This window comes from Ambystoma mexicanum, chromosome 6p (assembly GCF_040938575.1).
Source record: "Ambystoma mexicanum isolate Mex_15411 chromosome 6p, UKY_AmexF1_1, whole genome shotgun sequence".
NCBI classification, from domain to species: domain Eukaryota; kingdom Metazoa; phylum Chordata; class Amphibia; order Caudata; family Ambystomatidae; genus Ambystoma; species Ambystoma mexicanum.
Genome location: NC_090935.1, coordinates 653570104 through 653592487, shown reverse-complemented (window position 1 = coordinate 653592487; position 22384 = coordinate 653570104).

The window sequence follows — 22384 nt, the reverse complement described above, 5'->3', positions numbered from 1 at the left end:
GTCAAAGCAAGCGCTCTACTTGCTGTGCCACTTGACCGGCTTGACAATGTCTCTGGGCTGTTGCGTGCTCTACAAATACGAATAAATAAATTAATAAACATCTTCGAAGGGCCTGCACCTTTAAGTTGTGATTCGGAAAAGGCAGAGATTGGCTATCCTCACCCACCCCTCCAGCTACGTGAAAGCCAGAACGAGGCTGAGTTGGCTGTTCTAACTCTCTATGAACCCTGGTGGCAATTCTAAAAGCTCTTTGTGTGTGGTGAGCCAGGGTGAGCTGTATGTGCCTGTGATCCATCGGCATCTGATTTTTAAGCAGGTAAAGCTACTTTGGGAGGTATAGGATCACTCACTTTGTTTAGCTCTCATGCTCCCCCAGGGTTTGGTATGAAACCATGAATCCATTGGTTGTCAGGCTTTATTTTAAGGTCTGAAACTTTGTGGATGGGTTTGTGGACTTGGGTGGGTCTGTGAACCTCATGTGGTAAGCAAAAAGCATGCCTGTGAGGTCCTGATGCCATAGGCAGGGCTGGACTGGCCTATTGGGGACTCTGGAGATTTCCCGGTGGGCCTCTGCACCCTGGGCCTCTTTTGTGTGGTATTTCAAAATGAGCCCATAGGAAAATGGTTGAACTTGCTGAAAATATGTAATATAGGGCCACTTTAAAATTATTTTCCTGGGCCTCTTTTAGTTCCCAGTCCACCCCTGGCCATAGGGGTACCTCTAAGTGCTCCTTCATGGTGTTTATGGCAGGGAGTGGTGTGCTCTATCCTGTGAGTTTGGGGGAAGGTGGCCTGATAACTACTTAGGCAATGCAGGGGAGTTTGTCTGATTGTGTCACTGTTACAGACCCCTGCTAAGCAACCAGGACAGTGGGAGAACACTTTGGTGATCCTCCCCATTCTGCCCTGGGCCCATCATCCACTGGCTCAGTGAGGTACATGGCCACTAAGGCCACTCTTCACACTGTCTGCAGGGCCAGGCAAAGGACATTTTCACAGGGGTTGTGTTACATTTTACTATGTGTTGTGTTACCATGTGCAAGGGTCTCTGGCATTTACCTACTGCATGCTGGTATAAGTGCCTGCAGAAGAGCCTACCACCTGCAAGAATGACTGTGCCCCAATTGCACCAGAATACTTTCAATCGACTGCGGAATTAGTAGGTCCATCTCCACCTTGGAAACAATGTGCCCCTTTCACTGAGGCTTTTTCAACACACTTATTTTAGGGTGAACTAACAAACTCTCTCTGCCACCATGATGGTTGAGGAAATCTTGCATGAGCCCACATTTACCACCCTGCACCACCCCTCATGCCCCCATTCCTCTGAAATGAAAGTGAATATGATATACAGTATATTTATTGCTGCTCCCTTCCGTTCAACAAACATTGGTAGGACTTTTTAATTGTATTTACTTAATATAGTACAATATAATCTAATACAATATAATGTAATAAAGACATTTTGAACACTTCACAAATGAACAGGAAATAAAATAATGTATCAAGTCACATAAACACTACCATAACATTTTCATAATCAGTTCAATCCTGGTTTACATCTTAGTCAAGTGATATATAAGACCTACGTCATTACCTTCAAAGAATGAGGACCATAAGGTTGTTAAATTAGTTTGACAAATATAAATGCCACATGATTATTTGATATTATAGAGAGCTTCACAGTTCATAAACAAATGTTTTACAGTTTCCAATACATTTACTCCACACAATCTGCAGCAGCGTCGCTCTCTGGCCAATCCAGTCTGTCCCCCAACTACTTAAGGGTGTCAACGTTGTTGAATTTAAGACGCAGCTACTTGCCGACAATCCAACTGTCCAGATATTCCATCAAAAATAACCATGGTTGCCTAAAGAGTTCATGCATTGTGCTACACATTTGTGGCCTAATGATTTGGTTGTCAAATTAATAAGGGATTGTTCCTGATCAATCTCATAGATCAATGTTTTGTGTATCAGATTGAGTTCATCAAAGGGTATGTAATATGGCTAAATCGTGAAAACCATTTGATGACCTCCTTACGCATTTTATGAAAAGTGGTTTTCATGCTACCCAGAAAACGATCTTAGAAAGTTGATTATTTAAAGTTAAAAGCGAATTATTGTGGGTGAGTGCCACTTTCAAATAAAAATTCAAGTTACCCAGAGTCAGTGCACACTGCATGCTATTCATCTTCATTCTAGTAGCACAAATTCAATCAGGGTTAAAAGCGGTAATTTGAGGACGGTTTTCAAACATCGATTTTCAATAACTTCCAATTTATTTACATGCTTAACAGCCCAAATCTTAGCTTCATACCGCATTACTGGGCAGATTTTTGACTTGTATAAATTGAGTAATGCTATTAAAGAATAGCCCACATGTTGCCTTGCAAAATTCAGAATTCCTCCAGTTAGCTGTCGAACCTTCACTTCCTACTTTTTTCAGATGTGAATTCCATGTTAAATGATGGTCAATAGTAGACCAAGGTAATCATAGGTAGTAACCGACTCAAATGGTTGTTTACCGATAGTCACAGATACTTTCTTCATGACCTTGGTGTTACTAATACTCAAAACCATGCATTTAGTTATCACACTATTAATGGAAAGTCCATTTAGTCTAGTATGACAAAAGAGTTTATCTAGGGAGTGTTGTAGACCACTGGGTGTATAGTCGAACAGGACAAGATCGTCCACGTACCCAAGCCAGGTAATCCTTGAGGTGCCCAGTCTGGGAAGAAAGGCCTTAAATGAGCTCAAAGCTTTAAATAAATCCCCATGGTATAAATGAAATATAATAGGGGCAAGGATGCATCCATGTTTAAGGCCAACATGTATGTCGATACAGTCCGTTGTAGCCCCGAATTATCTGATTTTGACTTTAGTATCGTTATATAAGGCTATAAGCATTTTAAGTAAGCTTGGGGAAATCCCTGATTTGAAAGGTTTTTGCCAATGAATCTCACGCCAGACTGTATCGAAGGCGGTGCTGAAATCAATGAAGACAGCATAAGTACACTGTCCACTCATGGCCCATGCAGAGTCCACCAAGCTGACCATCGTCATTATATTGGTTAATATACCTGAACCCTTGTGAAAACCAGTTTGATATAATGGGATATTATCAGCTTCCACTGCCCATTTATTTAGCTCGAGCAAGAGCACTCTGGCAAATATTTTAGCTGGAGTGTCCAGCATGGCAAGCAACCAATAATATTTAGCATCCCGCCTAAAGGCTTTTTTATATACTGGTACTATGTAACGCTCACCTGATTCCCGCAGAGGCGCCGGTCTTGACTGGGTGAATGCCGTATCTTCAAAGGTGATGTGTAACACACGGTTGGCTCTTTGGGCTGGACCTCTGTGCACTGTATGTCTGACTCGAAGAGTAAGATGTCTGCAGATAGAAAATATGGGATTAATGAACTGGGGTTATTGGGTGCCTCTCTCCTCTTCCCTTTCTCTTCTCCTGTAGAACCCCAAAGGTTAACGCCCTCACCTTAGGTAAGTGAACGCCGAGCTCTCCATCTGCCTCGGGGCAGGGTGCCGTAACCAGTTCCTTCACTGGATAAGGGTGCAGGCCTCTTGACCTCAGAGGACTGCTGTCCGTCGTTAACTGCACGAACGGTAAGTTCTGGGCGCTTCAAATGTCTTAAAAGTCTTTTGTAATGATATCTCTTGTTTTGCAGGGTTCCGGCGATGGCGGATGGCGGGCTGATGAGAGTTGAGGATCGAACCCGCGTGAGGAATAGAAGCGCCTGGAAGCACGTAGGTAAGCGCTTGTAGCCTGCTTCACGATGCGCACTAACTGTCCCTTTTATCTTGCAGGTACAAGTTCGGAGCTTTAGAGAAGCTGAAGGATGCTGGAATACCCACTGGATTCGGCGTGGGAAGGAGTAATGGCACGTGAGTAATAAAGTTGCCCAATGTCTTTAAACGCACCTTCTTTTGTCTTTCAGATGCGGGATGCAGCGCCGAAGGCCTCCGGAGCGTGCGAAGAGCTGGTAAGCTTTTGTCTTTCAGATGCCGGAATGCAGTGCGAAGACCTCCGGAACATGCGAAGAGTAGGTAAGCCTTTATCTTTCAGATGCTGGAATGCAGCGCGAGGCGCTGGTGACAGCCGATGGACCAGGTAAGAGATGCGCTGCCACTGAAGACCGTAGTGCTAACCTGTTCTTTCTTTGTCTTTACAGGTGCTGCTGAAGACTGGATTCCAGGATGGTAAGCCTTTGTTTCCTTAGGCCCAGGATCAGAAGCAGAAGACACGATGAGCGTTCTGCTGCAGAGAATGCAGAATAACACAAAGCAAGATTCATCCATCGGGTGTGGTTTAAATAGCCTCCTGTAGTGCTTAGGTGTCTCCTTCCACGGCCACGCCTAGGTAAGAAAAGAGTTCCTGCTTTCCAGAAGAGTTCCAGTGTTCTGAACCTAGGGAGTGGCTCCTGCCCCACCCAACAGGAAAAGTAGTCCCAAACAGAAGAGGATCCGGGGTTCAACTGGCAGGTAAGTAAGCAGCATGGTCTGCTGCAGGTAAGTCCACCCAAGCATTATGAGCCTGGCGCTTCCAGCGCTGGGACTGGGCATCTTTATGAGCCTGGTGCCACTGGCGCCAGGACAGGGTCCAAAAGGTCCCAATTGGGACTGGCTGGCACTCGGAACCGGGGTTATGGGTCTGCTTCCAAGGGAGTCGGGCAAGTCCTGATCTTTTGGAAGCAGAGATCATGACAGCACCCCCCCTCAAGGCCCCTCCCAAACCGGGCTTCTCCGGGGGTTTGGGCTTGTTAGGAAATGTTCGATGAAATCTTTTGATTAGACGAGGCGCGTGGACATATTCTGCAGGTTCCCAGGATCTTTCTTGGGGACCGTAGCCTTTCCAGTCAATCAGGTAAAATAGTTTAGATTTGGAGATCTTGGAATCCAGGATGCTTTTGACTTCAAACTCGAGTTCTCCATCAACTAGAATAGGTTTTGGAGATATAGTTAGTCGGGTTTGAGGTTGCACAGGTTTTAATAGAGAGACGTGGAAGACAGGATGTATCTTCATGTGAGGGGGCAAGTCCAACTTGACCGCTACTGGATTTACTATGGTAGTGATGGAATAGGGACCAAGGTATCTTGGGTTGAATGTGCGTGGTCCTTTTAGAGGTAGATATTTGGTGGATAACCAGACTTGATCTCCTACTTGATATTGGGGGGCTTCCTTCCGATGTTGGTCTGCTCCTTTCTTGTATTGTTCTTTAGCCCTTTGAAGGTGAGAAACGGCTTCCTTAAAGGCTTGGGTGATTGTAGAATGCAGGTGGTCTACTGCTGGTGTTCCAAGATCTTGGAGTGGATCCAACTCCGAGGTTCGAGGGTGACTACCGTATAAAAGAAAAAACGGGGTCTTCCCAGTTCCCGAGTGGACAGAGTTATTGTAGGCATATTCGGCTATCCAAAGGATATCTTTCCAAGTTTTTTCAGTTTGTTGTAGCATGCAGCGCAAATACTGTTCCAGAGTTTGATTGGTCCTCTCGGTTTGTCCGTCGGTTTGAGGGTGGTGGCTGGTCGAAAGTCTCACATCAATTTGAGCCGACCGACAGCAACTTCGCCAAAAATGAGAAATACATTGACTACCTCGATCCGAAATTAGAACTGAAGGAAAACCGTGCAGTCGGACGATGTTTTCGAGAAATTCTCGGGCCAGAGTTGCTGCTGTTGGTAAGCCTTTGAGTGGAATGAAATGCGCCATCTTGGAGAATAGGTCCACGATTACTAGGATCGTATTGTATCCGGAGCATGGAGGTAGATCGGTGATGAAGTCCATAGAAAGCGTATGCCAAGGGCGAGGCGGGATGTCAATAGGGCGTAAGAGGCCGGCTGGTTTTTCCTTTTGACTCTTGTTTTGGGCGCATACTCCACAGGACATTATAAAGTCTCTGATATCTTTTTTCCTAGACGGCCACCAGAAGTAGCGCTTGATCTTTTCCGAGGTCTTGGTCATACCGGGATGTCCTTCCATTAAAGAATCGTGATAACAAGAGATTACCTTTTTCTGTAAATCTGTGCTGGGCAGGTATAACCGTTCTTGGAAATATAATAGGTTGTCCTTCACCGTAAAGTCCTTTCCCTGCAGATGCCAATTCTGTATGTCTGCTGGAGTTACCAGTAGCCTGGCTTTATCCCTAACTTCCTCTATGGATTGTGTGGCGATTACACCTAGAATTCTTTGTTCGGGAATGATAGGTACAGGTTTAGGATTGATCAAATGTTCTTCCACTCCCATCCGAGAAAGGGCATCAGCTTTACCGTTTTTTGTACCAGGTCGATAGGTAATTATGAAGTCAAACTCGGCAAAGAATAGTGCCCAACGGAGTTGCCTAGAGGATTGAGCTTTTGCGGTTTTCAAATATTGCAGGTTTCGGTGATCTGTAATCACAGTAACGGTGTGTCAGGCCCCCAGAAGATAATGCCGCTAAGCCTTAAAGGCGGACTTGATAGCTAGAAGTTCCTTATCAGTAATAGTGTAATTGATTTCAGGAGGCGAGAATTTGCGGGACCAAAATGCCACGGGATGCAACTGATTGGTTACTGGGTCCTTTTGTGATAGAACTGCCCCCATGGCAAGGCTCGAAGCATCAGTTTCAACGATGTAGGGGAGTTCTGGGCGAGGATGTTTTAAGATCGGTGCAGAGATAAATCTAGTCTTCAAATTCTGGAAAGCTTGTTCCGCCTCGGTAGACCATTCAAAACGTTTGTTTTTCTTTAACAAGGCGGTGATGGGCTGGACTATTCGAGAGAATTCGGGGATAAACCTGCGGTAAAAGTTAGCGAAGCCTAACATGCTTTGAACACCTTTTACGGAGGATGGTGATGGCCATTTGAGAATTGCATCGACCTTCTTTGAATCCATACGCACTCCGCTAGGTGATAATATGAATCCCAAGAATTCAACTTCAGTCACGTTGAAAACACATTTTTCCAACTTAGCGAAAAGTTTGTGTTGACGCAATCTCTCGAGGACCATTTTCACGTGTTTCCGATGTTCAGTTTCCGATGAAGAATAAACGAGGATGTCGTCAATGTAAACAACAACACACACATCTATGAGCTCTCTGAGGACATCGTTCATAAAATATTGAAAGGCGGCCGGGGCATTGCAAAGTCCGAAGGGCATGACCTGATATTCAAATAGCCCATACTTGGTGCGGAAGGCCGTCTTCCATTCATCGCCCTCTTTTACTCGTACCAAGTGGTAGGCTCCTCTAAGATCCAGCTTTGTATATATGCATGCTTTTCTGACTTGGTCCAGGAGTTCAGGGATCAAAGGTAACGGATATCTATTCTTAACGGTGATCTGGTTCAGGGCACGATAATCTATACAAGTTCTAAGGTCCCCTTCTTTTTTTGGAACGAAGAACAAAGCTGAGGAAGCAGGGGACTTGGAAGGCCGAATAAACCCATTCGCTAGGTATTGATCCAGGTATTGTCGGAGGTGAAGATTCTCAGGCTCGGTGAGGGCATAAATTCTACTACAAGGAGGAGTAGATCCAGGTATCAGGTCTATCTGGCAGTCATAAGACCTATGAGGAGGTAGAGAGTTAGCCTGATCCTTCCGGAAAACATCTTGGCATTCTAGGTATTCAGGAGGTAACTGGGGAGCCTCCGAGGAAATTGCTGCCAGTGCAACACCAGGTCGAGGGTGACAAGTAGAGACACATTCTGGAAACTGAACCGTTCTTGCTCGCCAATCGATCTGAGGATTGTGCTTCTCTAACCAAGGAATTCCTAGAATAATCTGGAACTGAGGGGCCTTGATCACATCGAACACGATCTTCTCATGGTGTCCATCTTGACTTACTAGCGTCACTTCTTGGGTGGTATGCGTTACTGGTCCGGAGGCTATCTCCGTACCATCCACCGTAGTAATGACGTCCTTTACAGCCTTTGGACAAAGAGTCAGATTCATCCTCAAAACCATTTCATGATCCACATAATTGCCAATGGCACCGCTGTCGACGTAAGCTTCAATCGCATGTAATCGATCCGGATGTTCAGGGCTAATGAGGACCATAGGTATCACGAAATGCGAGGTCACGGAACTGGTTTTAACGCTCGGCAAGAGGACCTCTATTCTTGTCGGGCGAGGTTGTTTCCCTGCTCAGAGTTTGTGACCCTGGTAACTGCAGCTCCTACTGCCTTCTTGGCTGGTTTCACCGGACAGTCTCGAAGAAAGTGCCCCAAGTTTCCGCAATAGAGGCACAATTGCAGCCGTTTTCTCCTTTCCCGCTCCTTTTGTGTTAGTGGTCCTTTCAGGCCCCCTATTTGCATGGGTTCCCCGGAGTCTACTCCTTTGGTAGGAGTTGGTGGTTTGGAAAATACTCGAGCATCAAACTTGGAACGATCGGCCTTCCTGTTCTGCAGTCTGTGGTCAATTTGAACGACTAAGTCAATATAGTCCGAACAGTCTTGCGGGGGATTCACTACTTGGGCTAACACATCTTTGAGCTCTCCACGTAGACCTCCATAAAACAGCGTAATCCTTTTGTCCTCAGGCCATCGAGTTTCCACTATCAGTCTGTTGAAAGACGCAATATAAGCCAAAAGGTCTTCATTACCCTGTCGCAATGAAAGGAGCTCATTGTCCAAGGCCTGCCCCTGTGAATGTCTTGCAAACAGTTTTTCCATACTGAGCTGAAAAGCTTGAAAATCATGGAGAACCGGATCATCTTGATTAACTAGAGGGATCGACCAGTCTGCCGCATTGCCACTAAGGTACGAAAGCACGAAAGCTACCTTAGCTTGATCAGTTGGAAAGGCTGCTGGCTGGCATAAGAAGTGCAACCGGCACTGATTAATGAATACTGCAAACCTCTTTGGGTCACCAGAAAATCGTTCGGGCGGAGCCAGAGGTACATTCCCAGGTAGGTTGATCTGCACTGGGTTCGTAGAGGATGTTGAAGGAAGATTTGCCCCTGATGCGGGTAACAGAGTTTGTCCGTCTTGTGACTGTAGCAATTGTCTAGCGAGATAGTCTGTTCGCTCCTTGGAAATAAGCAGTTCCCTTCTTAGAGCATTCGTTTCCTGACGGGCTGCATGCACTTCTGCTCTTAGTTCCCCAAGTAACTGGGCTAGTTGGTCGGTATTCGAGGTTTCCATAGCGCCTGGGTGGGAGTTTTGCGGTAGGCTTTGTGTTCTTCTGTAACGCTCACCTGATTCCCGCAGAGGCGCCGGTCTTGACTGGGTGAATGCCGTATCTTCAAAGGTGATGTGTAACACACGGTTGGCTCTTTGGGCTGGACCTCTGTGCACTGTATGTCTGACTCGAAGAGTAAGATGTCTGCAGATAGAAAATATGGGATTAATGAACTGGGGTTATTGGGTGCCTCTCTCCTCTTCCCTTTCTCTTCTCCTGTAGAACCCCAAAGGTTAACGCCCTCACCTTAGGTAAGTGAACGCCGAGCTCTCCATATGCCTCGGGGCAGGGTGCCGTAACCAGTTCCTTCACTGGATAAGGGTGCAGGCCTCTTGACCTCAGAGGACTGCTGTCCGTCGTTAACTGCACGAACGGTAAGTTCTGGGCGCTTCAAATGTCTTAAAAGTCTTTTGTAATGATATCTCTTGTTTTGCAGAGTTCCGGCGATGGCGGATGGCGGGCTGATGAGAGTTGAGGATCGAACCCGCGTGAGGAATAGAAGCGCCTGGAAGCACGTAGGTAAGCGCTTGTAGCCTGCTTCACGATGCGCACTAACTGTCCCTTTTATCTTGCAGGTACAGGTACAAGTTGGGAGCTTTAGAGAAGCTGAAGGATGCTGGAATACCCACTGGATTCGGCGTGGGAAGGAGTAATGGCACGTGAGTAATAAAGTTTCCCAATGTCTTTAAACGCACCTTCTTTTGTCTTTCAGATGCGGGATGCAGCGCCGAAGGCCTCCGGAGCGTGCGAAGAGCTGGTAAGCTTTTGTCTTTCAGATGCCGGAATGCAGTGCGAAGACCTCCGGAACATGCGAAGAGTAGGTAAGCCTTTATCTTTCAGATGCCGGAATGCAGCGCGAGGCGTTGGTGACAGCCGATGGACCAGGTAAGAGATGCGCTGCCACTGAAGACCGTAGTGCTAACCTGTTCTTTCTTTGTCTTTACAGGTGCTGCTGAAGACTGGATTCCAGGATGGTAAGCCTTTGTTTCCTTAGGCCCAGGATCAGAAGCAGAAGACACGATGAGCGTTCTGCTGCAGAGAATGCAGAATAACACAAAGCAAGATTCATCCATCGGGTGTGGTTTAAATAGCCTCCTGTAGTGCTTAGGTGTCTCCTTCCACAGCCACGCCTAGGTAAGAAAAGAGTTCCTGCTTTCCAGAAGAGTTCCAGTGTTCTGAACCTAGGGAGTGGCTCCTGCCCCACCCAACAGGAAAAGTAGTCCCAAACAGAAGAGGATCCGGGGTTCAACTGGCAGGTAAGTAAGCAGCATGGTCTGCTGCAGGTAAGTCCACCCAAGCATTATGAGCCCGGCGCTTCCAGCGCTGGGACTGGGCATCTTTATGAGCCTGGTGCCACTGGCGCCAGGACAGGGTCCAAAAGGTCCCAATTGGGTCTGGCTGGCACTCGGAACCGGGGTTATGGGTCTGCTTCCAAGGGAGTCGGGCAAGTCCTGATCTTTTGGAAGCAGAGATCATGACATACTATTATATTTGCGCACCAGTTGAGAGGTAGTTTATTAGAATAACTGATAGCTTTAAAAAGATGAATTAACAAATGCGCAACCATGCTGAATTAAGTTTGATTAAGGCATTACATATGCCATCAGGGCCTGGTGCTTGATCGTTTTTTTAGTTTTTAATAATGCTAATTAAATCAGAGGAAGTTAGAGTAAAATCCCAATTCGCTTCTGAGAGATCTTGGTCAAAGGATGAGATAGGCTCACTTCCAATATTACTTGATGAAAGTCTCTGTTTCCTCTCTGCACATGGACTAACAATCAGCCGGTGCTACCTGGGGTCTGACCAGTTACCAAAAAAGTCAGAAATGGTTATTTTTAATGGCAGTAGTAAGCACTTGCCATCTCCCACACTGTTTGAAATTTTGATGTTTCCGAAGCCCAGAGGAATCAGTTTTCTTTCTAGCTCTTATGAGAATGATTATGGACAATAATATTTTTCAGTTCCTTTCGTAGGGCCCTTTTAGCATCTCTAATCTGTTTGTCATATTTATGTTAGTGATTGCCACTGTAGAACATCATAGAATGTTTCGAAGTGGCCATAGGTACATGCACTAGAATCTCAGAGATGAACATGGGGTAGATTTCAGAGACGTACTTGTCCATCCGGGCCCGAATTACCATCTGGGCCCCAGGTCGCTGTATCAAAGGTTGGATGTAGCGAGTGTTGGTGATGCTAGCAGCACTCCTATTCGTCTCAAGAAGGCCCCAGAGCTCTGCAGACCCGAGAAGTTGATTAACTATTTGCAAATTATAAATGTTCCAGCATATTCTATGTTACTGTCATTTAGGCCTACATGATCAGTTCTATCATGGGACAGAGATGTTGCCTTAGTGGCCATCAAAGCCAATAAAGTGAATTGTCACTTTCTTCGTTGGGGCGATTATCATATCTAATTCCCGCTGAAATAAAGGAGCTGAGGCAAATACATAGTCGAAAGTAGATGACTTTTCAGAAACTCTGGTAAAGTTGTCATGAAAGTCATGTTTGTATCTTCCATCCAACATGCATACATCAAGTGCTCCTAACGATTTAGCCCATCGCATTCCCCATGAATTGTGCTTCGTTTACAGTATCTCCGATATGAATGCTGGACAATAGAGATTTGGGGGAATTCTATCATTAAAATCAGCCCTCAACAACGTTTGGAAATAAGAATTTTGGTAATGCAATTAGATCAAGAACAACATGTTGCAATTGGATCTATGTGATCATGACGACCCCCGCAATTCTGATTACTGAAAATGTCAACTTTTTGTATTTCTTTTTTTAGTTTCCAACACCCTTTACACCACATAGATAGGCGGGGGAGACCCCCTGCAACCTCTCCTATATTACTATTAGATCCCATACCCGAAAAAAAAGAATCGGAATTTTGGGAGTCAGAATTCTGAAGGCGACATTTTGGTGCATTTCCATTGCAATCTGCTAATGTGTTTCAAACCACAGGGGTCATTTATGGTAATAATGAGTATTTTAGATAATTGCCCGTCCTACAAATTACCTGCTAGTAAGCCTGCCAAAACATGATCAGAATCAACATTGCGATTTGCGAAAAACCTGAAGGTGTTTCACTGCTCAAACCCTAGGGATACCTTATTTAGGTGGTGTGGGAAAAGCCATCACTATTTGATACCGACCCTGGGGGTGGACAATCGAGGGAGGATCACCTGGGTATGGGGTCCTTGGGGAGTGGTGAGGAAACTCTGCAAGGCGAGACATGGCATCCCCCATTTCCTGATAACCTTTTGACCCTGTATTCCCTCTACCTTTATGGAATACAACTCCCATAATTCCCCTCCTGATTGTAATAACCCAAATACTGAGACGATTAAGATTATGAGGATTACACATAGGGATATGCAATGGTCCTGCCCCAGTAATAAGGACAGGCAGGGTCAGGCATTCAATCAGAAGCACACACTACTGAAACGTATCAACTGTTACCCAGAGTATAAAAGGTGGAGCAGAGAATCACAGAGGGATCGAGTTTGAGCCCGAGAAGGAACACGAGTTGGAGGTGGAGCAGGCAGGCAAACTGGTTCCCATGGAAACCCTGATATCTGCCTCTTGAGAACGGAACACCAAGATGCTCAGGGCCTGGAAAGTGGGAAGGCTGCGGAAAGCATGGCGAGGGAGCCGTGTCTCCAAGGAGCCAGAAGGAGGGTGCTCGAGGAAACTAACCGTGATCGGAAATCCTGGTGCAGGTGTTCATTCCCGTGGGCTTACAGAAAGGACCAGGAGTGTCTGAGGGGCAGCAGAGGTAACCCTGATCTCGGCACGCAGATGGCGATAAAGAGAAACACAGCCAGGGAGTTCAAAGCGAGAGAAGCCGAGTTTGTGAAAAGTGTGACGTGTGAGTGAAATACAATGTTGCAAAGCAAGGACCAGCCTATGGAGAGAGACGCAATGAAGATGAAAGCTTCCATTGTTAAAAAGTGTGAGGGCAAAACAAAATGGTGAAGCCGAGTGTACATTTACACAAGAGAAAAGGGAACTTTAAGAAATTGTGAATTGCAAAGACAGCTTTACTTAAGGGAAAGGAAGCTGTGTGAGGCTCAAAGTATGAGTGATTGTGAAATATGAACTGCAAAGATTGTGAAAGACAGTGCCAGGGGGAACACAACGGATTGTGAAAGATAGTGCCAGAGGGCACGCAAAGATTGTGAAAGATAGCGCCAGGGGGCACGCAAAGATTGTTAAAGATAGCGCCAGGGGGCACGCAAAGATTGTGAAGACAGTGCCAGGGGGAACACAACAAATTGTTAAAGATAGTGGCAGAGGGCACTACCAAGTGAAATAGAAGAGGGTCTGGGAACCACAACGAAGTATGAAAGATAGTGCCAGAGGGCATGACCAAGATTGAGAAAGATAATACCAGGGGGCATGATTAAGTGAAGTATAATGGCCTTAGTAACAGAGTGGTCCCGCACAGGGCTGATCAAGATACTGTACATTTGCGAAGGTCTCTGTTGTTGTACCATGGAATAAAGGAGTGCCAGGGGCACGATTGTGTGAAAGGCTCACTGACGGAGAGGTCCTGCACAGGGCTGATGAATACTGTGCGTTTGCAAAGGTCTCTGTCAGGTAAATCATTGAAGAAGTGTTGAAACTTTGGGGAAGGGAACCGCAGTGTGTATCAAGTGTTGAACTGTAGGATAACGTAGCCCCCATTGTGATTTTAAACCAGGCGAGGGAAGCATGGGTCAACTGTGTAGAGGGAAATTGTGTGAATACCAAACCAGGGGAGGGAAGCCTGGAAGAACTGTGCTCCACTGAACTGTGTGAACTAATTACCCAAGCTCCTACTGAACTCTTATTGGACAAGCTTGGGGAAGGGAGTATCATTCAACTCCATTGGCATCCTGACTTTCTTTTAATACACACTTTTGTTTTGACTCATTTCCCATCACTCAGTTATTGTGAAAGCGTGAGGGCAAGCATAGGTATTTCTTATAGACATTTCTTTATTTTGACTAGACTGACTCTGACTAGTTATTTTCATTGAATGGTCGAGACTACTCCCATTATAGAGTTAGGGCGAGCTAGTAAGTCTCGAACCCCCATTTCAATCTTAGATAAAGATGTTGAAAGGTCTATACGTGCGTCTGTGTCAGAATTATGATACCATACCTGCCTCACAGGTTGGACAAACCAAAAGATGCATTGCAACTGATAAGAAGCCCCCCATAAGTCGTACCATAGGACCTTTTGAGGCTAACCCTTGAATCGTAACCCTTCCACCCAGAACTACCTCATGAGTTAGCCAAGTTCCTGTAGTGCAATTACACTAAAAGGGATTACATTATTAAATAGACTGTCTCTCTCAAACAAATGAACAAATCCTCTGGTATTCCATGAGAGCTATTTAAAGCTGTGGTCAGGGTCGTCGTTTGGCAGGAAACTAGCCAGCCAGAAATCCTGTACTGGGTGTTGTCAATCAAATTAACCGATCTAGTGCCATTAGTGGCAGTTGCAACCCTAATGTCTGAGACAGGAAGGAATTTATTTGTAAGTTAGATGGACCTCTAAGTGCTATTTCCGTGCTATCACCGGCCCAACTTTGTAACAGAGACTTCCCATCCTCTTAGGTTCAGAGATATACCTAGTAGAACATTCATACCCCAGGCTATAAAAATCAATCTTACCTTGTGGAACAAAATCAATAGTTGAATTCTGAAAAATATTAACTAAGAACGCAACAAACTCACAATTGTCAGGAATCTCTACCACCTTAATATCTAGCGAGGTAATGACCCAACATGAAGGCATAATTCCAAAAAGGAAAAACAATTTAACACATAGGCATTATATCAATGGAACAAGCTCTGAATCCTAATGACCCTTTTACGGATAGCATGTAGACGACTACCATCCTTAATGGGCATTTCTAGTGTATTGTTAAACATTTTAGGGTCATTTGTAGCCACGCTACCGGGGCACAAACTCATGGGGTCAAGTGTAGTATGTTGTGTCGTTATGTAATTTTCCATGGGGTCACACCTACTATTATGATTAGCTGAAGTTGAGGGGCCCATCAGCCCCATCTGTGAATGTTTAGGTTGAATATTGCCCAATGGAAGCACAGGTACTTCAGAGTCAAACAATTTGTGAATATCTTTCAATATGGCTGAATTTTTAGATGTATTACGTTTATGAGGTTTATAGCGCATTTTGGTACCATTGGTGTAAATGGTACCAAAGAGTGTTTGAATGTCTTTTTGTCCTTTGTGATATGTGTCACAAGTCGCTTTCTTCCTGGGTTTACTCATAACACAAGTCCCCTTTTTCTTTTTGGATCTAGTTCTTCTCCTTTAACTGTCCTGTAAGGAATAATCCCATGTGTTGTCCAGTTCAGAGGTCTTCAAGGTCTGTATCGATCGGGGGACGCAGTCTGGGCATTGTTTAGCAAGGCCGTTTGATGTGTTATTAACCCCTGAATGTCTTTTTGCGCCACTTAGGAAGAATTTTCTTTTGACTATCTCTGAGGATAATGCCAGTGTCCGAAGTAGGTAACAGATCTGGAATAGCCCTGCTGAGGAACAACGATTTATGTGGCTCACATGTTTGATAATTCAGCAGGCCATTTGTTCCTGAAGTTGTCACCAACAGCTTTAGCCATATTAGTACTAATCACTGCAAGATCAGGCAAAGGCGTAGGGAGTTTTTTAATTGAAAAGTCCTTAACACATGCAACATTGGTCTTCGTCTTGGTATCCTGATTGACTCAAGGATTTGATTAAGCATGAGAAAATTCGCATCAGTCGTTGCATTTCTTAAGTCACTGCTCGAAATTGCTTGCAAGTCGAATCATAATTATGTGTGACCCTTGTCTGATTTACAGATTGTACGGAAGATGCTGTGGTCATATTGTCAAGATGATAATTATTTGACTCATTTTTCCAGGGTAGAATTAAGTAATGGTAATTCTGGGGTACATAATAGGGCTCTGTTTAGTAACTCTACACTGTTATGATGTACAACATAATCAGCAACAGGTAATTCTCTTGGTGCATTAGTGCCAGGCTCAGTGTCTTTAATCAAAATAGGCAAATTGTTATTCAGGGTTGCAGAGATCACCTGCATCGTTTCAAGACAGGTGTTGTTTTCAGACAGGGCTGTATAGATTGCAATATTAACACGTTGTACCATCTTAAACTACAAACAACTCAAGGAAGTAGATAGTTTGCTGTCAAACATCGGCAGGTCAATTTCACTAAGGGCACGCAGTGGAAAGTATCTCATGATCTTGGTCTTAACAGTGTTGCTGAAAATAATATGAGCTTTAATAATTTTTAGCAGGCAAGTTCTATGTTGCCTAAAGTCATAGGAACGAGTTTGGCAATTGACTGTGATAGTTTCTTTAGCTGTAACCAGGCCATTCGTGACGTGCAAAGTATTATCTTATATATATCTCGCCATGACCGGAGCCCGTTCCAGATCCATAGTCTTGTCAATGGTAGTAAACTGGGAGATTGGACCCTCATCGGCCGGTCTGCAGGATGGCTGCGTGATGGTGGCGCATGCTCGTTCAGCGAGGTCCCCTGTATTAATAACGGTTAAAAGGGCTCTTCCGCCCAACAGTCACCGCCTCAGCCACTGGAATGCTGGAAGTAGTAGTTCACCTGGAGCAGCAATTCCAAATTCAGGTAAGAAAAAGAAACAAACAGCAAAAGTAGTACTTTTTTCAAATGGCCAATTGTCTGCAGCAAATGTCTTGTGATAGTACTTCAACTCAAATATTTGTGATGCCACAAGTGCTTAATTTGTGGGGGTGTTTGCCAGGGCTCAGCCCCTGCACTTATTCTTGAGCCCTGGCACCTATTGTCTCAGACTCAGTTTGATTATGATGTGGTGTTTTGGCAACTTTATTGTTGTAACTATCAGTCGTTGTAGTCAAACATCAAGCAACTACAGTGTGGAATGGCTAGGGCCTCTGCATCCTTTGCCAGCTTATTGTTATTCGTGAACCTGTTGATTCAGGCAGGCAGGGCAATGCTAGTTTTCCATTTTCAGGGAGGACAATGTGTTAGAATATGGCAGTCAACCCTCTGTGCTTGTGGACAGAACAGTGATCATGCCAGCAGCACTAACACAGAGAAAAGGACAGGGAAATGGTCGATGCCCAAGAGCAGTGCCCGTCATGACTGTCAAAGTATACAGAATGATCTAGCTGCAGGAAAGTTCATTAGTTCAGTTATGATTTTTCATGAATTTTGTCATCAATTTTCTATCGAGGAAAGGACAATTGCTCTTTTTCTGTGGATAGATGGTCAACATGATCTACTTGCCACTTATAGAATCAACGCCACATGTAAACAATGATGTGTTTTTAAAAAGCACTTAAATATTTCCCTTACTTCAAGATACAACTAGAATGTTGAGTTATTTTGTATTAGGTTGATTGATATCTGTAAAACGCACATATGCCTTGGGTAGCATATCCATCAACCCTGATGATCCAGTGAGAGTTACAGCTTTAACCCCAAATATCCTGACATTGTGGGGAGCAGCACATGGGTGGTGGCAACAGTAGACTGGGAGCTGCCCACCCCGAAGTGTAGCAGGCGTGCTTGAAAATATTTGGGCCCTAGCACTTATTCTTTTGCAAATTAAGCACTGGATGCGATCCATTAGCTCTGCTTAAATCATAGTTTTATTGTCATGTTTCAAATATTACTTCAGCTGGAATTATTTTCCTCTGAGCCTAGTAGGCTCCAGCCCCCAAGTCAGGCGGGTGTGGAGACGATGGGGCCTGCTGATCATTCCTTGAAGCAGTGCAGGTGCAGAAGTCCATGGCTGGCACCCATGTTACAGGGGGTCCTTCCTGGCACCATCGCAATGGTGCTCCCATACCCCCAGTCTTGCTGTGGCCCGCTGCATCATTTGCTAGCAACCCATCCTCTTTCTCCAAAATTGGTGCAGTTTGGTTGAAGTCCCTCAGTGTCATAACAGGTTTTAGCTGATCTACCGATTTGTGACTTTCACTGTATTTCTCTCTCTGCTGGGCTTACAGAGAGATTACCTCCTTGCTTCCTGGATGACCACTTGATAACATGCTTACAGCACAATGCCTGGCCTCACTGATGCTTGTTAGTCCTAGGATCAAGCTACTCTTATGCGTTCCCTGTAGGATTGTTGCTATGTGCACTGCCTGTGATAGAATGCCATCTACAAGGCTTTAGTAGCCTGAGGTTTTTGATTTATATTTTAAAATGATGCTGGTGATTCTATCCCTGAAAGTGAGATGCGCTAATTAGACCTCACTTTCATAATATAATAATATATGACATTGAAGTAATTGACCGCCAGACGAACGTTGATTAAACTTCCTTTAATCATACACGCACTTCTTCATAAGTATTTATCCGGCGCCCCGTACAACAACCTCCAGCCTCACTCGACATCCCTCTCTCAACCGTCCTCCCACACGTCACCCGTCTCCACATTCTAACACACACATTCTAGCTGGAGGCCACGAGCTGGTACAGCCGCGAGCCTTTACATTCTGAAGCTAACTCTGAATACTACATCATCCCCCCCCCTTAAACATTTAAAATGAATTAAAGTAACATTTAGGTAACTAAACTAATGTACATAATAAAATACCACAGTAGCATGAATAAAAGAATGATGTTTCTAAATATAGAATTATACATTTACTTAGTATGTGAAAAAAAGAAAGATAACGCTGTGACTATATTATAGGGTGGGTTACATGGCATAATGCCTTGACCCAAACCGGCAATCTCCTTTCTCTCGAATTTCGCATATTCCTGCTCCCCATCACATTCCTACCTCCTATCCTCCCCTCTCTTTGTTGTCGCTGAATCACATCTTCACCAGCATGTCTTCCCAAGCTACCATCCCCAACATCATTACTATTTAGAATAGTTTCATCACCAAACATGTCACTTACTGACCTCTCTGCTTTGACTTGTAAGTGTCCCTGCTTGTCACCTTTCCACATCCATTTACTAACCCTATCCATATTCCATACAGATCCTCCTTCTACTCTAACCGCCCTCTTGAATACTTGTATTACCTTGACAGGCCTGCTGTATTTAGAGTCTCCCTTCTTAACTTTCCTTTCAAACTTGATTCGTACTAAATCACCCGGCATTATCTTCAACTTAAACTCTTCAACATGCATTTTACTTAATTTATGTGATTCTTGATGTTTTCCCTGACCAAGTAATCCAGTACACACACCCTTCCTCCGATTAACCCATTCAGGATTAAGTAACGTATTGGGAGCTCTTCCCCTCATTAATTCAAAAGGTGATACTTCCATTCCTCTTTTGACTGACATCCTAGTACTCCATATCCTTTCCTTAAGAACCTCATCAACCGGTAAATTGTTACTCAATGCCAATTCTACTGCTTCCACCACTATACGGTTGTATCTCTCCACCAACCCATTGGTTTGTGGGTGGTATAATGACGAAAACCTCCATTCAATGCCTGTCCTTTTGATAAATTCCTTCATCTCATTACTTCTGAACTGAACTCCATTATCACTTATTATTACTTTAGGAAATCATTCCCTTCTGCATATCTGCATTAAAAATTTAATTACCTCATACGTATCAATTTTCTTCACTGCCTTGACTTCAACCCAACCTGAGTAATAATCCACTAATACGATAAGGAAGTTTTTTTCTCCAAACAATTTCGAATACGGTCCGATGATGTCAATCCCAAGCATCTCCCATGGCGCTTCACCTTTGTCAACGCTAATTGGTTTGGACTTGACAATCTTACAACTCTTATCACTGTTTTGACACGGCCAACAATTCCTGATAAACCTTTCGATCATAATATCCATGCCTGGCCACCAATATTTCAACCGTACATTATTTTTAGTGCCTGTGATACCAGGATGGCCTTGGTGCGCCTTTTCAATTAGTTCATTCCAAAACTTGTGTGGAGGAATTAACTTATCTCCTCTCACTAAAAACCCATCTTCCATTGACAACTCATCCTTAATCTCCCAATATTTCCTACAACCTTCGCTTACAACTCTTTTTTCAGGCCAACCAAATTCTGTGTATTTCCTTATCTCCTGCAATTCCTCATCTTTAGCCAATTCTTCTATCCACATCTCCTTGGACGTGACTTCGAAAATAAACGCCACTATTTCTTCATCTGGATCTGCATTCACTTCATCACTCTTTAATGGCAATCTAGATAAATAATCAGCAATTATATTTCTCTTCCCCGGCACATACCTCACGGACAAATTGTTATCCTGCAATTTTAAACTGAGTCTAGCTAATCTTGGGGATGCTTTACACATTCCTCTCACGGTGAGAACTTCTATTAATGGCTTATGGTCAGTCTGAATCACAAATTTGTTTCCCCACAAATATTTTCGAAAATAATTCACCGACCATGAACATGCCAATAATTCCTTTTCAATTAGTGAATATCTGCTTTCTGTTTTTGAGACTGCTCTCGAAGCATGACTGATGGTCTTTTCATTGGCCTCTTCATCAACTTGAGTTAACACTGCTCCTAGACCATTTCCACTCGCATCCACTGTGATCTTGGTGAGTCTCCCATAAACAAATCCTCCCAATTCTACAGAATTGCAAATCCCTCCTTTTATACTCCTGACTGCCTCACCACATTCATCACTCCAAACAAACTTAGCATCTTTTTTCAATAATATCCCCAATGGTTCCGTTGTATTAGCAAAGTTTCTCACAAATCTGTTGTAATATTCACACAAACCCAAAAACGATCTTAGTTCGTCTTTGTTTTTTGGCTCTGGTGACCTCTTGATAGCTTCTAATGCATCACTTTTGGGTTTATAACCTTTACCATTTACTGCATGACCTAAATATTCTACTTCCTCTACCCCAAATTTACATTTGTTCATCTCAATTTTCAATCCAACTTCTTCCAATCTTTTCAACACTTCCTTCAATCTCCCATCATGCTCTACTGACCCTTTGCCAAATACTATTATGTCATCTTGATATACCAGCACTCCACTCAGACCTTTCAACACATTCGTCATAATTCTTTGAAATACTGCGGCTGCAGACGCTAGTCCAAATGGCATGCGTTTGTAACGATACAACCCATGAGGTGTAACAAATGCTGTAATGTCTCTACAGTCTTCTGTTAATGATATCTGATGATATGCGCTCGATAGGTCCAAAGTGGAGAATACATCAGCATTGTCAATACGATTCAACATCTCCGAGATGATTGGAAGAGGAAACACATCTGTTATAATGTTTTTGTTGACATCTCTCAAATCCACGCAGATCCTAAGTTTGCCACTTTTCTTTAATGCAACTACAATAGGGCTCACCCACTCAGATGACTCAATTTTTTCTATAACTCCCTCCGTTTCTAATGATATCAATTCTTGCTCCACCTTTTCAGCAATGGCAAATGGAATGGGTCTAGATTTCGTGTGTCTAACCGGTATCGCTCCTTTCTTGAGTCGAATTCTGTGTGAAAAATCCCTTAACAATCCTAATTTTGTAGATTTGCCTTGCTCCTTTTCCTTGACTTCCATCGTTCTTCGTTCTTGACTCTTCTTAACCACCAAAACTTGCTCTTCGTTACATGGATCCAACCTGATTCTCAGTCCAGCTTGATCTCTCCACCCCAAAACATTTACTCCTTTTTCAGCAACATATACCTTAACTTGAGATCGTCTGTCTCTGAATTGAATAATACTCGGGAACCAACCAATCCTTTTGATTCTGGATCCTTCAAATCCTCCAGGATTATTTATGTCTGATACTTCCATCTTAGTTTTTAGACCACATTTTGTTAAATTTTTCCAAGTTCTCATTGTGATAATTGTCCATGGTGAACAACCATCCACCTTCACTTTGAGTTTCCAATTGTCCAATAATACCACACAACTTGGGCATTTGAATTCTCCATCAGGTGGTTCTCGTATAAGGAACACTCTTTCCTCATCAGATTCTTCTTCTTCTTCCATTATGGCAGAAACTTTCTTTCTCCTTCTACACGTAACCACAAAATGGCCTCTTATCCCGCAGTTTCCACATTTTTGTCCCAATGCAGGACATTGCTTAGCATACGCATAATGGCCAGTTCTGCCACAATTATAACATCTGTCTCCATCCTTCTGTTGGTAGTACTGACCCTTTTGATCATTTTGAACCCTGATTTCATTCTTCATCCAGTTCTTTCCTCTGT